The sequence below is a fragment of the Gorilla gorilla genome, chromosome 11 (assembly GCF_029281585.2).
Source record: "Gorilla gorilla gorilla isolate KB3781 chromosome 11, NHGRI_mGorGor1-v2.1_pri, whole genome shotgun sequence".
In the NCBI taxonomy this organism is placed as follows: Eukaryota; Metazoa; Chordata; class Mammalia; order Primates; family Hominidae; genus Gorilla; species Gorilla gorilla.
The window spans coordinates 63,101,181-63,116,022 of record NC_073235.2 but is presented as its reverse complement, the minus strand read 5'-3'; the positions used below and the strand labels follow the sequence as shown (position 1 = coordinate 63,116,022).

General features: G+C 37.7%; 1 long non-coding RNA gene across 1 annotated transcript in view; it reads left to right on the top strand.

Annotated features, from left to right (window-relative positions):
* LOC129532039 (uncharacterized) overlaps positions 1-8,447 on the top strand; it is a 51,160-nt gene extending 42,713 nt beyond the window's left edge. The window contains exon 3 of the long non-coding RNA XR_008677631.1: positions 8,239-8,447. This is a non-coding gene — a long non-coding RNA (uncharacterized lncRNA). The remainder of the gene's footprint in view (positions 1-8,238) is intronic.
* Positions 8,448-14,842: the final 6,395 nt, after the last annotated feature.

Sequence of the window (14,842 nt, the reverse complement as noted above, 5' to 3'; positions counted from 1 at the left end):
ACAGATAAGCAGTCACAGGCAAGGGTGACTACTGTACTGTAAACTGAAATTAAACAGAAGACGCCCTTCAGACCATTCTGTTTGCTTCTTCCATGTGTGTCAATAACACGAGTTACACATTTTTTTGCTCTGATTCTGGCTTCACAGTGACATTACTCAGCCAGTCTCTACAGAGTGGCTTTGGAAAAGAGATAGCAAAGTAAATCAAGTAAGTAATTAATTCAATTCAACACATATTTACTGAGCACATACTATGTGCCAGACACCATTCTAGGCCCTTAGAATTTTCCAGTAAACAAAAGAGAAAAAATGCCTGCCCTCCAAGCACTTATTCTAGCAGATGTAGGGCAGAGAGGGAGGAAGTTGGACAGTGAAAATTAACATGATAAATCACTTATATATTGTTTTTAAAGGTAATAAATGCTTATTTTAAAATGTAGGTTTTATTATTACTCAAATATGGTGAGGCAAATAGATCAGGAGACAAATGCCATTGTAAAGACAACTGTTATATTCACAGGTCCCAATTTAGGCTTATAATGCATAAGCAGTCACAGGCAAGGGCGACTACTGTACTTGAACTGAAATTGGATAGAAGGCACCCCTCAGACCATTTTGTTTGCTTCTTCCATGGTTTTCAACAACACAAGACACACAGGGCCACAGGCGCCACAAGGGGAAGCACCAGAGTGGATCAGGAGGCAGGAGCAAGACAAAAGTACAGACAAGAGCCTTTACTGTGGCATCTACAGGAAGCAATGGATAAGGCAAGGTAAGCAGGTTTAGGATTGGTGAGTTTGAATAATTTCAGCAGGCCCTGGGGTGTAGGTACCTGGCCTTGGGATGAATGTAGGAAGGGGAAAAGTGGCCTGGAATGTGAGAGCTCCATATAGGAAGTGGTTGGACATTTGGGCTCTGGATTGGTTTGTTTGCATTCAAAAGACATGCTCACAAGCCAGTCATTTACTAGTTCTAGGAACTGGCTAGCTCTGAAAGGATCACTCTTCAGGGTCAGGAAGGCTTCAGATGTCAAAGGACCAGAAACTCGTGATTAATACAGTGGTCTGAAAAAGAGGGCAAGGAACAGGGACTAAGGAGTTACTGATCATCATCCAATTTAGAAGATTTACCAAATAGATCACCAAATGGGCATCTGACTTTTGTTGAACTAGATTTATACGTTTTCTTTTACATTTTAATTTTAGTCCTTAGCTGTCAGTGCAGAATTGACTATCCCATGTAGGGGGAAACATGTCATATATAAAAACTAATTCACATTTTGTGACTATGCTCAATACTAAAAAATAAGAAATGGTGGTTTGCATTTGTGTCTATGTACTTGAGTAGCTTGGAAGCCACCTAGCCAGAAATAAGCCTAAGTCATCATTCTTCCAGAACAGCTGCTTATGTGATGCTTACATTCTGCACACTCCAATGATAATCTCATGGTCAGGTCAGTACCGCCACTCCAGGACCCGGATGTAACTATAGCTGTATGGAGATATAGAATGGAGATGACAGCACAATTCATTGTTATATAGAGTTTACTATACATGGTTCTAAATAATGAACAATAAAGTCTATACAGTGAATCTGGGGCCAATCTTTAGACTTTCCTCATTGTAAAACAATTACTATCTTTAATTTGTGTGGTTAAGAGGATAAATAGTTCTGATCTAGGTCTATGCTTACTCCTCTTTTCTGTCAGTCACCAACAAATAGAAGCCATTGGGTGGTGGTAGTAGGGCAAGCCTTGGGAAGTACAGGAAATCAGAGTGGAAGACAATCAAAAGTTGGCAAAGTGTTAAAGAGTTATAAATGATTAATCCGAAAAGGAAATGACAAAAAAAATGCTTCTGCAAACATTTTAAAAACACTGCTACTTTACTCATAATCAAGGCAATCACAACCTGTTCGAAGCATGTAACACTTGTGAATAGATGTCTGTCAGGCAGAGACTGGGGAGTTTTAAGAGGCCCCAGAGTGGTTAATGGGGGAATTAGCACAATTCAGAAAAGACATTAATTAGGTCAATCTGCAGTTTTGAAAAACTTTAGCACCTCTCCAATGCTATTAGTGAATTAATGACCCCAGTTATTGAACAACAGACAAAGATTAACATAAAAATTTGGGCTGTTAAAGCCGACTTTAAAAGGGAAGTCCAAAGAGAACTAACAAAGTTGGAAAACTACAATAAGAATTAATGGAAGTGTGTTCATGAATTATAAAAACAGACAATGAAATAATGAATCTTTTATAAAGAACTCTTCAGCACAAACTTACAACTAAAAGGAAGAGAATGCCCAGTGATATTTAGCCTAACAAGAGGTTGTATAGCTTCTCTAAAAAAGAAAGTTTAATTTGTATAGTAAGTATGAATTTGCTCAGTAATACTTGGGAATAAGAAGTATCCCAATAATTTGCTGATCTTTAAATTAATTCTGGCACCAGCTCCCCCTCTCATGGTGTGGTGTGTCATATTTTAGGAGCCTCTCCTTTAGGCATTACAGAATCCAGACACTTATGTAATGTCTCAACACAGGGAAAGAGCCTGTCCCTTTATGTCCCTTAAGGTGATTCCCATGCCTGCTGCTCCTTCTACTACTTGGTGATCTTACACACCTGGCCCTCCACTCTCTGTCAAACAATGATGCTCCAGAAAGAACGGAGCTGTCCTTCCCTGTAGTCCCCACCAATGACCACTGAAACCCTTGTAGGAATGATACAATATCACCCGATAGGGCTGATGGGGTAAGTACAGACCCTTTCCAGATAGCATAAGGTTTTGCAATCTGTGTGTGGCAAATAATACTCAATTGTTATGGAGAGGCCTGGGATTATATAATTTAAACATGCTGCTTGTTTCCAAACACAGAATAACATAACCAAGAAATTCTGCCATTGGAAAAACTATGCGACAACCAATAATCAATAGAATATTAGGACTTTATTCCCACTTTTTTTTTATGGAAAAGCCAATGTCTTTGGCATATTTTGCCAACCAATTCAGGATGTGTTACATACAATCTTCCTTACCATTCTGTAAGAATCAAAATTCATTGTCAAGAGCTAACATTTCTGTCTCCACACAAATAATTCCTGAATATATTGGGAGGAGTGTGGCTTGTACAAAAAAAAAAAATATATATATATATACACACACACACACACACACACACAAACACATATATATGAAATGATTGCTTTCCAGAATAACTATTGTTACCAGAAAAAGGATTCTTTATGATCGGCAAATCATGTTGACTGACTTAAATTCCTCAGGATAGTACCTCCTCCACATCTATCTTAAAATTTGTGAGGCGGGAGGTTTGCTTGAGCATGAGGATTTGAGACAACTCTGGGCAACATAGTGAGACCTCGTCTCTACTAAAAATTAAAAAAAAAAAAAAAAAAAAAGATTAGTCAAGCAAGATGGTGCACACCGATAGTCCCAGTACTTGGAAGGCTGAGGGGGAGGATCACTTCAGTCCAGGAGTTCAAGGTTGCAGTGAGCCATGATGATGCCACTGCACTCCAATCTGGGTGAGGCCTTGTCTTAAAAAAAAAAAAAAAGTTTACTATGTGGGACTTCACACAGTTAATCAATCACAGAGTTTAATCAGCTTTAGCAGGTGGAATAAGGAAGCATTTTAATACTAACATTTGCAGTGGAAGTGGAACAACATAATCTGGAATCTGTAGGGAAAAAGAGCTAAAGGCAAAAACAGAGGACATTTGATGATGTTCTTCCAGATTTACAGACAAGACTATAGTAGTAGAGATTGGACAAAAGATTCCAAACTTTTTAGAAGGCCACAATTAAAAAGTTTAGTTTCTTTCTAGAAGAGAAGCTAAAGGAGACAGCACAAATTTTAGAGGCACCTTTAATGGTCATTGTGGAACTCCTCAAGAGCAAGGGCTTTGTAATCCATTTCGGCATAGTTCTGCATTACAGATGACACTGTTCTTGAATATTAGGAATTAGTGCTTCCATGTTCCTTGCATTTGCACTTGACTATACCCAACCCCAACACTGAGGTGAAGAATCAGAAACAAGAAATGGTGGGTTTTGGTCATCTCAATGTACTAATCATAAACTCATGTCAAAATATACCCAGCAAATCAATCAGCCTGTCAACCAGTCTTGCCTGGTTTTCTCACTCTTGACACCAAAACATTGAATTACTTAGGTAGGTAAATGACTCAGGAATCACAAATAACAATCCTTGAATGGTTTCTCAACTTGAGATAGTATGAAGAAGACAGAGGACTTACTAAGAATGACTAAACTACATTCAGTAATGAGAATTTGATTCCATTTACTTTACACATGTGTACACAATAAACTACAATGTAAAAAAGAAAATGATTCTCCAGTTCCCTCACCATGGAACTGATAACCTTTAACTGGAGTGATAAAGGAACAGTCTGGTCCAGTCTGGATCCTCTTTAGAGCTTTGCATGTCCCTTGTCTTACATTTTCTCATATGTGCTGGGACAGTCGAGTCAATTCTTAAGAAAAACAAAGTCATGCTACAGACCTTTGGGACCCTGAGAGCTCTGTGCTTGGGATAAGGAGTAGAAAAAGAATTCTTACTTAGAATAAACATAGATGAAGCAAAGAGGAAAAAAGGGAAGATGATGGGTCTGCATGGGACACCAGGAGTCCTCAGGTCTGCATCTCTCTGACCTTGAACTTTGTTCTCTCACTCAATTCATCTCTGCCCTTAGAGCAGTAGGAAAAGTCACAGGTGACAAGAAAGGCAGCTTATATTTTTGCAGTATCTTTCAAATTTTTTATCTTGCTCGCCACACACAAGGGCAGTGTATTAATCAGGGTTCTGTAGAGGGACAGAAGTAACAGGATATATGGATATATGAGATGGAGTTTATAAAGGAGAATTGACTCACACAATCACAAGGTAAAATCCCATGATGGGCTGTCTGCAAGTTGAGGAGCAGGGAAGCCAGTGGTGGATCAGTCTGAGTCCCAAAACCTTAAAAGTAGGGAAGCTGACAGTGCAGCCTTCAGTCTGTGGCCAAAGGCCTGAGAGCCCCTGGCAAACCACTGGTGTAAGTCCAAGAGTCCAAAGCTGAAGAACTTGGAGTCTGATGCTCAAGGGCAGGAAGCAACCAGCACAGCAGGATTTTGTCCTGCCTGCTTTCTTCTAGCCACTCTGGTAGCTGATTAGATGGTGCCCACCCAGACTGAGGGTGGGTCTGCCTCTCCCAGTCCGCTGACTCAAATGTTAATCTCCTTTGGCAACACCCTCACAGACACACCCAGGAACAATACTTCGCATACTTCAATCAAGTTGACATTCAATATTAACCATCACAGGCAGCATTCTTTAAGCTGTAGCAATGGGAATATCCAAACCCCTTCGGGTTAAAAAAAAAAAAAAAAAAAAGGACACCACAATACTTTCTAAGTAATACTATTAATAATAAACATCCCTCCATAAAAACTGGCTTCAGGTGTTCCCAGTAGGTCATTTCTCACCCAAAACTGTCACGGTTACGATACCATGGATTCAAAAGCCAATGGATTTAATATTCTAGAAAGATCCTCATGCTTGGAAATCCAAAGTTATTGGATTCCTTTCAATCTGTAAAGTTGAGTAGCTCTAGAAGGACCACATTTTTGTTTTATTTGCAGCCTGGGCCTATCACAGATTATTACATTTTCTCTTTCTTGGCTGGAATTAATACTAAGTACTTTACAAAGGAGACACTGGATGTTCCTGATCTTTCTTTGGCAGCTAATTATCGTAATGATGAGCGCCTATATAAAACCTAACCACGAGTTTGCCCTCTGTCAACTGCAAAACTAAGGAATCTAAATGCGGAACACGTCCAAGTTTTAGAAGGCAGTATCTGGTTCAGGCATCAGAGGATGCAGGAGTGATGACTGGGCATCTACAGCATTAACATGAACCATTTTGATCAAGAGCCATTACTGAAAAGACTTACATCCCTAAAAGCACAGTGAGGAGCTTCCTTCCCTGTCTGCTGAAAAGGCTGACCCAAGGCCAGCCTGGGGCTGCTTAGGTGCCTTAGAAAGTCATTGTATGACTAAACAGTTCAAGGGCTCCTTGACTCAAACTCTCTTCATATTAGAGATTTGAAATTTTCAAGGAAAAATAGATAAGAAAAAACAAAATGTGTAGAATGACTATTTGCCATGTGCCAGGCACTTGCTAAGCATTTTATGAACTTTATGCCAATTAAACTTAATACAAACCTAAAAAGTGGAATGACATGCAAAATATTATACTCTACAGCAAATACAACACTGGCCCTGACCAATTAATTTAATGGACACTTTTTTTTTTTTTTTCAGATGGAGTTTTGCTCTGTCACCCAGGCTGGAGTGCAGTGGTGCAATCTTGGCTCACTGCAACCTCCGCCTCCCAGGTTCAAGTGATTCTCCTGCCTCAGCTTCCCAAGTAGCTGGGATCACAGGCATGTGCTACTGCACCCAGCTAATTTTTGTATTTCTAGAAGAGACAGGGTTTCACCATGTTGGTCAGGCTGGTCTTGAACTCCTGACCTCAGGTGATCCACCCATCTTGGCCTCCCAAAGTGCTGGGATTACAAGCGTGAACCACCATGCCCAGCCAATTTAATGGACACTTAACTTATCCATAACCCCTCCAGTTATTATGCCATACCAGTATATAACTGGCTGAAGATTAATCACATTTTGCAGGTGAGAAAACTGAGGCTTAAAGAGGCTGAGTAACCTGTCCAAGATATACTGCTAGAAAGTGGAAGAGTTGAGATTTGCACATCTGCCTGATTCCAAAGCTTGAGATCCCCTTCTTGTTACCATACATGTTTCCTCTTGTTAAGTGACCGGTTCCTTAATAAGAGGATTTTTGTCACCATTAAGATGCTGGATGAAAGGCTATCCATGAAGAAACCATGCTGAACACTCCCAACATCTACTGTGTGTGCATTGAGGTTTTTGTCTTTTGTATATCTCCCTGGTAAGCATCTTCAAGCTCTTCCCATTGTCTACAGACTCTAAACTCCCTAGCTCTGGCCTCATAACTTAATAATCCACTCTAAACTCCACCAGTCCTGTGGATCTTATACTCCAGTCACTCTAGGTGCCTAGTCATTCCCCAAATATACTTGAACTTTCCTTATTTCTTGTCTTTGCTCATGCTCTATCTAAGTCAGAACTGTTCTCTAGCCTTTAACCCCAGTTGAAATCCAGGACCTCTTTTAACAGCCAATTAAAAGTTGCCCCCCTATATTAGACAGTTAACTTACCTGCCCCTATCAAAACCCCTGCAAGGGGCAGCCTGATAGGCCATGTGGCGCCTTCATTTTCACACTGATGCCCCTCAGCAACAGCTGACCCAAGGCCAGCCTGTCCATCAGCTAGTTAGCAACCAATTAGATTGCTAACTTTATGTCTAAAGGAGAAAGAGAAGCCAAGTGGGGCTGAATACGAGACTCAAAAGGTCCTGTCAAACTAGGATGGGCAACATGTAGGGCTGAGTGAGAGGAGAGGAAACAGAGAGGGTACAAAGAGGGACCAGAGATTGCTTCTGCAGCAGTTTATCTGCCTCAGGCCCCCTTTCTCATGAGGCCTGGATGCATTTTGATTTTCTGCGATCTTCATATTCTTTCAACAATCCCTCCTTTACTTGAGTTAGCATGAGTAGGTCCCTTCTGGAAAACAAAGAACCTTGCCTAGAGATCAGGTTTCTCTGCTCACTGTACAAGATTTAATACCCTCCTGCTTGGCAGTCCACTAAGGCCTTTTTTATTTATACTTCAATTTTGGCACTTTTATCTCACCTTCAATTAATGTTAATTATGCATATATGTCTGTCTCACCACTTTTCCTTCAGACCACATCCATTCATCTTTTCCTTAGCAGTGAGTAGAACCTGGCACACACTAGAGTGTTAACAAATGTTTATTAAATTGGGTACTTCTTGGTGATGTCAATAACCATGCCACCAATGGGGCCTTGTGAAGTTATATTATTGATATGTCACAAAAGATTTTACCATCACTACCACCCACATACTTGGAGTGTCTACTCCAAAAAGGTGACAAAAGAAGGAAAGGGATGCAGTGATGTTTAGCCAACCACCCAACATTTGTGCTCTCCTTCTCTAGCATAGAGATGTAGCTGGTAAATGCCTTCCCAGACAGGAACCATATTTCCCAGCTGCTTACATATAGGTAGGGTTAATGTATACTTCTTCCCCACAGAACGTGAGCCATGGTGATGGAAGCCTCTTCCAAACCAAAGTGCTTAATAAGTGCTCGTGAGGACCATACAATGTGGAAGGAACCTGGGTCCCTGAAAATTCCCACAGAAGGCTACTGACCAAGAAATCTTTCAACAGACTGTGACAGAAGCAAAAACTACATTTTTATTGGGTTAAACTACAGAGATTTCTGGGTGTATCTGTTACAGCAACTGGTGTTAATTAAACAAATAGAGAAGAGCACCGTTCCATTTTCTCTTTGAGGTTGGAGTATTAAATTGCCTCTATTGTCTCTCTTACGGTATTGATATTTTTTGATTGATTGATCGACCAGGTTTCTTTACTATCAATTCTTCACCTTTAATGGGCCCTCTTTATATTTTTTCTACATATCCCTGCATTATATTTTCTTGATGTTTCCCGGGACATCTTAGGGGAAGGAGGGTGGGTAAATGGTGGGATGCGGAGCCAATGATTCTTCTGAACTTGATTCAAGTCTTGCGGGCTTCCACTGACATGTGGATAATTAAGATTACTTAATTCAAGGTGATCTGGAATACTAACAGTTTCTGGATATCAATCTAGCAGAAAGAAACATTCATCTTATGGAATCTGCACCCTGCATCTTTGATTCATCAAGCAGAATGTGGATGTTAGCATTTTCTTTTCTTTTTTAGGGGTAGGTGGGAGTCATTAACATGTTGATTTTGATTCAACCGAAGAGGCCTCACTGGAGGGTTTCATCATGAACTTCATATACAGGGCAATCCTACAATATATCATCAAAAGCAATTTATAAAATTGTGGTTTTGAGACAGATGGTGCAGCTCTGTAGTGTGAGTAGTAAATAGTAGTGCCCTTGTAGTGGTAAGATTCCTTTTGTGAAATTTAAACCTCTGAATGATGATTAAGGGTACTAGAGGAAAGCATGCTTTGGATAAAGCCCCAAGTTCATCAGATGCCTTGCATGCATTGGCATGTGTTTGGATCCCACAGATCATTAGGAACAGAGTGAGCTTTGGTTCAAGGCCTTTACTTGGTTTACATTTAAACCATAATGAATGGCCCTTAGCTTATGAATCAAAGAAATCTTATTCATGAACTTCCCACTACATAATATGCTTCCATTTGACCCAAAGCCATGATTTTAAGCAAAGCATTGGCTCAGTTTTTCAGATGAAAGCTATGTTCAAATGTTTGCTGGTAACACTGAAGCACAGTAATAATAGTTAACATTTATAAAGCTAAGACTACACAACAGACTTTTGCTAAGCACTAAGCAGTTTGTATTATCTCTCTAATCTTCACATAACTGTATAGAGATGTGCTGTTACCAGTGCTGTTTCAGAGTTGAATTTTTTGCAAGGTTTATAGAAGTCAATAACTTGCCCAAGTTCACATTATTAAGCCAGGACCAGAACTGTGGACTGAAAACAAGACATTCTAAATCTAGTGTTTAAAAAACAAACAAACACAAAACCCACAATATTTTATGAAAACATAAGTAGCACATGCATGAAATTAAAAAAAAAATACAGACACACATACATAAGAAAAATTACAGTGGCCGGGTGCGGTGGCTCATGCCTATAATCCCAGCACTTTGGGAGGCCGAGGCAGGCGGATCACAAGGTCAGAAGATCGAGACCATCCTGGCAAACATGGTGAAACCCCGTCTCTACTAAAAATACAAAAAAAATTAGCCGGGGGTGGTGGCAGGCACCTGTAGTCCCCAGCTACTCAGGAGGCTGAGGCAGGAGAACGGCATGAACCTGGGAGGCGGAGCTTGCAGTGAGCTGAGATCACGCCACTGCACTCCAGCCTGGGTGACAGCGCGAGACTCCATCTCAAAAAAAAAAAAAGAGTATCACATTCCCACTACTTAAGAGATCACCACTAAAACAACTTAGACCAGATTCTTCCAGATCCCATTCTATATATACAAACACAAAATATATGTGGCAAGAACTGACAGAATTGGAGAGAGAAATAGACAAATCAACAATAACTGAAGACTTCAATACTCCGTTTTCAATAACGTATAGAACCATCAGACAGAAGATCAACAAAACAATAGAAGACTTAAATAATGTTATAAGCCAACTTAACCCAGTAGATACTATAGAATACTCCACCCAACAAGAGCAGTATACACATTCCTCTCCAACATATATGAAACTTTCTCCAAGATAGACCATATATTAAGCTATAAATAAGCATCAACATATTTAAAAGGGCTGAAATCATGCAAACCACTATGTTCTCCAACCACTATGGAAAAAATTAGAGGAATTAATAATGAAAAATTGGGAAAATTCACAAATGTGGAAATTAAACAACATAGTTCTAAATAACCAATATGTCAAAGAAGAAATCACAAAGGAAATTTCATAAGAAATCATAGAAAATACCTTGAGATGAATAAAAAATTGGGACACTATGTACTAAAACAGATGGGCTGTAGATAAATCAGTGCTTAGAGGGAAATTTACAAGTAAAAATTTCCCTCTCAGCAGTGATTTATCTGCATCCCATAAATTTGTACATTATATATATCCCATTGTTTACATTATAAAAGAAGATCTCGAATCAATAATTTAGCCTTATAACTTTAAAATACTGGGGTGGGGGGATAGTAAAAGCAAGCAGAAGGAAAGAAATAATAACAATTAGAGCAGGTGTTAGTGACATAAATAATAGAAAATAGAGACAAGCAACAAAAACAAAAGTAGGTTCTTCAAAAAGATCAAGAAAATTGTCAGATCTTTATCAAGACTGATGAAGCAAAAAGACAATTCAAATTACTATAATCAAGAACAAAAATAAGACATTACTACAAATCTTACAGAAATTAAAAGGACCACAGGAAATCCTGTGAACAACTATATGCCAATAAATTAGATAACTTAGATGAAACAAGCAAATTACTAAAGAGACATAAACTACAGAAATTGACTCAAAAAAATAGATAATCTAAATAGACCTATAATAAGTAAGAAGATTGAATCAGTAATCAAAAAACACAAAGGAAAATGCAGGCCCAGATGTATTCATTGGTAACTCTACCAAATGTTTAAAGAATTAGTATCAAGCCTTCACAAACTTTTCTAAGAAATTGTAGAACAACTATTCCTAACTCATTACATGAGGCCTGTATTACTGTGATACCAAAACCAGACAAAGGCATCACAAGAAAACTGCAGAGCAATATCTCTTATGAATATAAGAAAACATACTAGCAAACTAATAACATATTAAAAGTATTGTACACCATAACCAAGCGGGGTTTATTCCAGAAATGTAAGTTTAGTTTAACATATGAAAAATCAATTAATATATACATTACACCATACCAATAGAATGAAAAACAAAAGCCATGTGATCATCTAAATAGATTCAGAAAAGGCATTTGACAACATGCAACACTACTTCATGATAAAAACATACAACAAACTAGGAACAGAAGAAAAATTCCTCAACCTGATAAAGGGCATTTACAAAAACCCACAACTAACATTACAATTAATAACTTATGCTTGAAAGACTGAAAACTTTTCCCCCAAGATTAGGAACAAAACAAGGATGTATAGTCTTACCACTTCTATTCAACACTATACTAGAGATTCTAGCCAGGCCAGTCAGGTAATTTTAAGGTAAAATTAAGTAAAAGTCATTCTGATTGGAAAGGGAGAAATAAAATTATCTATATTTGCACATAACATAATCTTGCATATAGACCTTAAGGATCTTGTATGTAGAAAATTATACAAATTCACTAAAAAGCTATTAGAACTAATAAGTCTAGCAAGGTTGCAGGATACAACATCAATATACAAAAGTCAATTGTATTTCTATACACTAGCATTGAATAATCCAAAAGTGAAATTCCAAAAAGAATTTCACCTACAATATCACCAAAAAATTTAGAAATAAATCTAACAAAAGAAGTATAAAACTTACACTTTGAAAACTACAAAACAATGTTGAAAGATATTAGAAAAGAAATAAATAAATTGAGAGATATCTCATGTTCATGGACTAGAAAACTTAATATTATGATGGCAATACTCTCCAAATTGATCCACAGTTTCAGTGTGCTTTCTATTATAATCTCAGCTGACATCTTTTGAGAAATTGGTAACCTGATACCAAAATTCATATGACAATTCAAGGGACCTATCAATCTTGAAAAAATAACAAAGTTGCAGGAATTTCACATCTCAATTTCAAAACTTATAAGACAGTGTGGTATTTGCATGAGGACAAGTAGGTAAATGGAATAGAATTGAGACTCCAAAAATAATTCATACATCAATGACCAATTGAGTTTTGACTAGAGTTCCAGACAAATCTTTTCAACAAATGGTGGTGGGAAAACTGGAAATCTACATGCAAAAAATAAATAAATAAATAAATAAATAAATAATGAATTTGGATCCTTACCTCACTCCATAAAAATTAACAAAAAATGGATCAAAACCATAAAAGCTTTAGAAGAAAAACAGGAGGTATATTGGATTAGATTAAGCAATGGTTCCTTTAAGATGACACCAAAAGCATAAACAACAAAAGAAAAAATACGTAATCTGGACTTCATCAAAATTAAAAACTTTTGTGCTTCAAATAACACCATAAAATACGTGAAAAGGCAAGCCACAGTATGGGAGCAAATAATTGCGAGTCATATATATATATAACGGATTTGTATCTAGAATGTATATTTATAAACTTTTACAACTCAAACATAAAAAGAAAATAACCAAGTTGAAAACTGGGCAGACTATATGAATAGCTGTTTCTGCAAAGAAGATATACAACCAATACACATATAAAAAGATGTTCAACGTCATTAGCCATCAAGGAAATGTAAATCTAACCCATAATGAGATACCATTTAATACCCACTAGGATGAATACAATAAAAAGACAAAAACAATGTTGACTAAGATGTGAAGAAATTGAAACTCTCAAACATTGCTGATGGGAATGTAAAATGTTGCAAACTTTGAAAACAGCCTGGCAATACTTCAAAATGTTAAACACAGATTTACTGTATGATTCAGCATTTCCACTGCTAGATACGCAAATCATTTATTCACACAAAAAACTTGAGAAATGAAAAATAAAAATTTATGCCTGCACAAAATCTTGTACATGAATGTTCATTGCAACAATAATCATAGTAGCCAAAAAGCAGAAAAAAACACCATGTTCATTAGCTGATGATGGATAAATATGGTATATCCATGTAATGGAATATTATTCAGCAATAAAAAGAAATGACATACTGATACCTGATTCAAAATGGATGAATCCTGAAAGTATCATGCTAAGTGAAAAACAGCCAGTTACAAAAGACCACATATTGTATCATTCTATTTATATGACATGTCCACAATAGGCAAATCTATAGAGACAGAAAGTAGATTAGTGGTTGCCTAGAGCTAAGGGTGAGGGTTGGGGACAAATAAGAGTAACCGTTAATGGGTGTAAGATTTTTTTTTTTTTTGAGGTGATAAAAATGGTCTAAGATTGTGGTAATGGTTGTGCAAGTCCATGAATATACCAAAAAATATTGAATTATACGATTTAAGTGGATTAATTATAATGTCATGTGAATTATATTTCAATAAAGCTATAACTAAAAAGAGAGAACGAGAGAATTAGGACATTGAGAAGAATAGTTCTTTCAACGAGTTTGCTCTAATTGGGACAGAGAAATGGGACAGCAGCCTGAGAGAAATGTGGGGTCAAGGAATGACTAGTTTCTAAATGAAAGATATTACATATGTTCGTATTTTAGTTAATGTTCTAAAGGATGATGATGAAAGAGAGAGAAAGCACACTTGCAATTAGGCAGGAAGTGATGAGAGCTATTGCAAAGTAGAGGAGGTAGCCTTAAGTCAAACCCCATAACTTGCAGTTCAACTCATCCATTGCAGTAGGGCTGGCAGAAAGTACAGTTACAGATGCAGAAATGTTGGCAGATTTGTGCCGTAGGCATGAGAAATTCTTTGTGAAAAGGGAAAGGGGGGAGTTGATGTTTTGAAGAGAAGAAAGTATAGAATAGTCATTTAGAAGAATAAGAGAGTCATAAAGTGAATAAAGTGCAGAAATATACTATTACTGTCAGGTAGCATTCAGAGCCTAACAGTTTGTGCTTACATGTTTAAAGTGAGACCACTCAGCACAGCTGAATATATTTATCTTTCAGAGGCTTAGGGGTGTGCCAAGAGTAGGAAGGAAGGTTGAATTTTACAAGGGTGTGATCGGTGAATACTTGGTGGGCTGGGTAACAAACAGTAAAAAGTTAAGCCAGTGGATTAGAGGTCCTGGAATGGTGAGAGATTTGTCAAAGGGAAGATACTGGAGGGAAGGAGAGGGAGGAAAATAGGAAGGACCCAGGGAGGAAGGAGGAAAAGAAGGAAAGAAGACAGTGTTAAAAGAAAAACTTCAGCTGAATTAAATTTAAAGGAGTTTAATTGAGCAATGAACGATTTGCAAATCAGGCAGCACCCAGAATCACAGATTCAGAGAAACTCCAGTGCAGTCATGGGGTGGAAGAAGATTTATAAACAAAAAAAGGAAAGTGACATACAGAAATC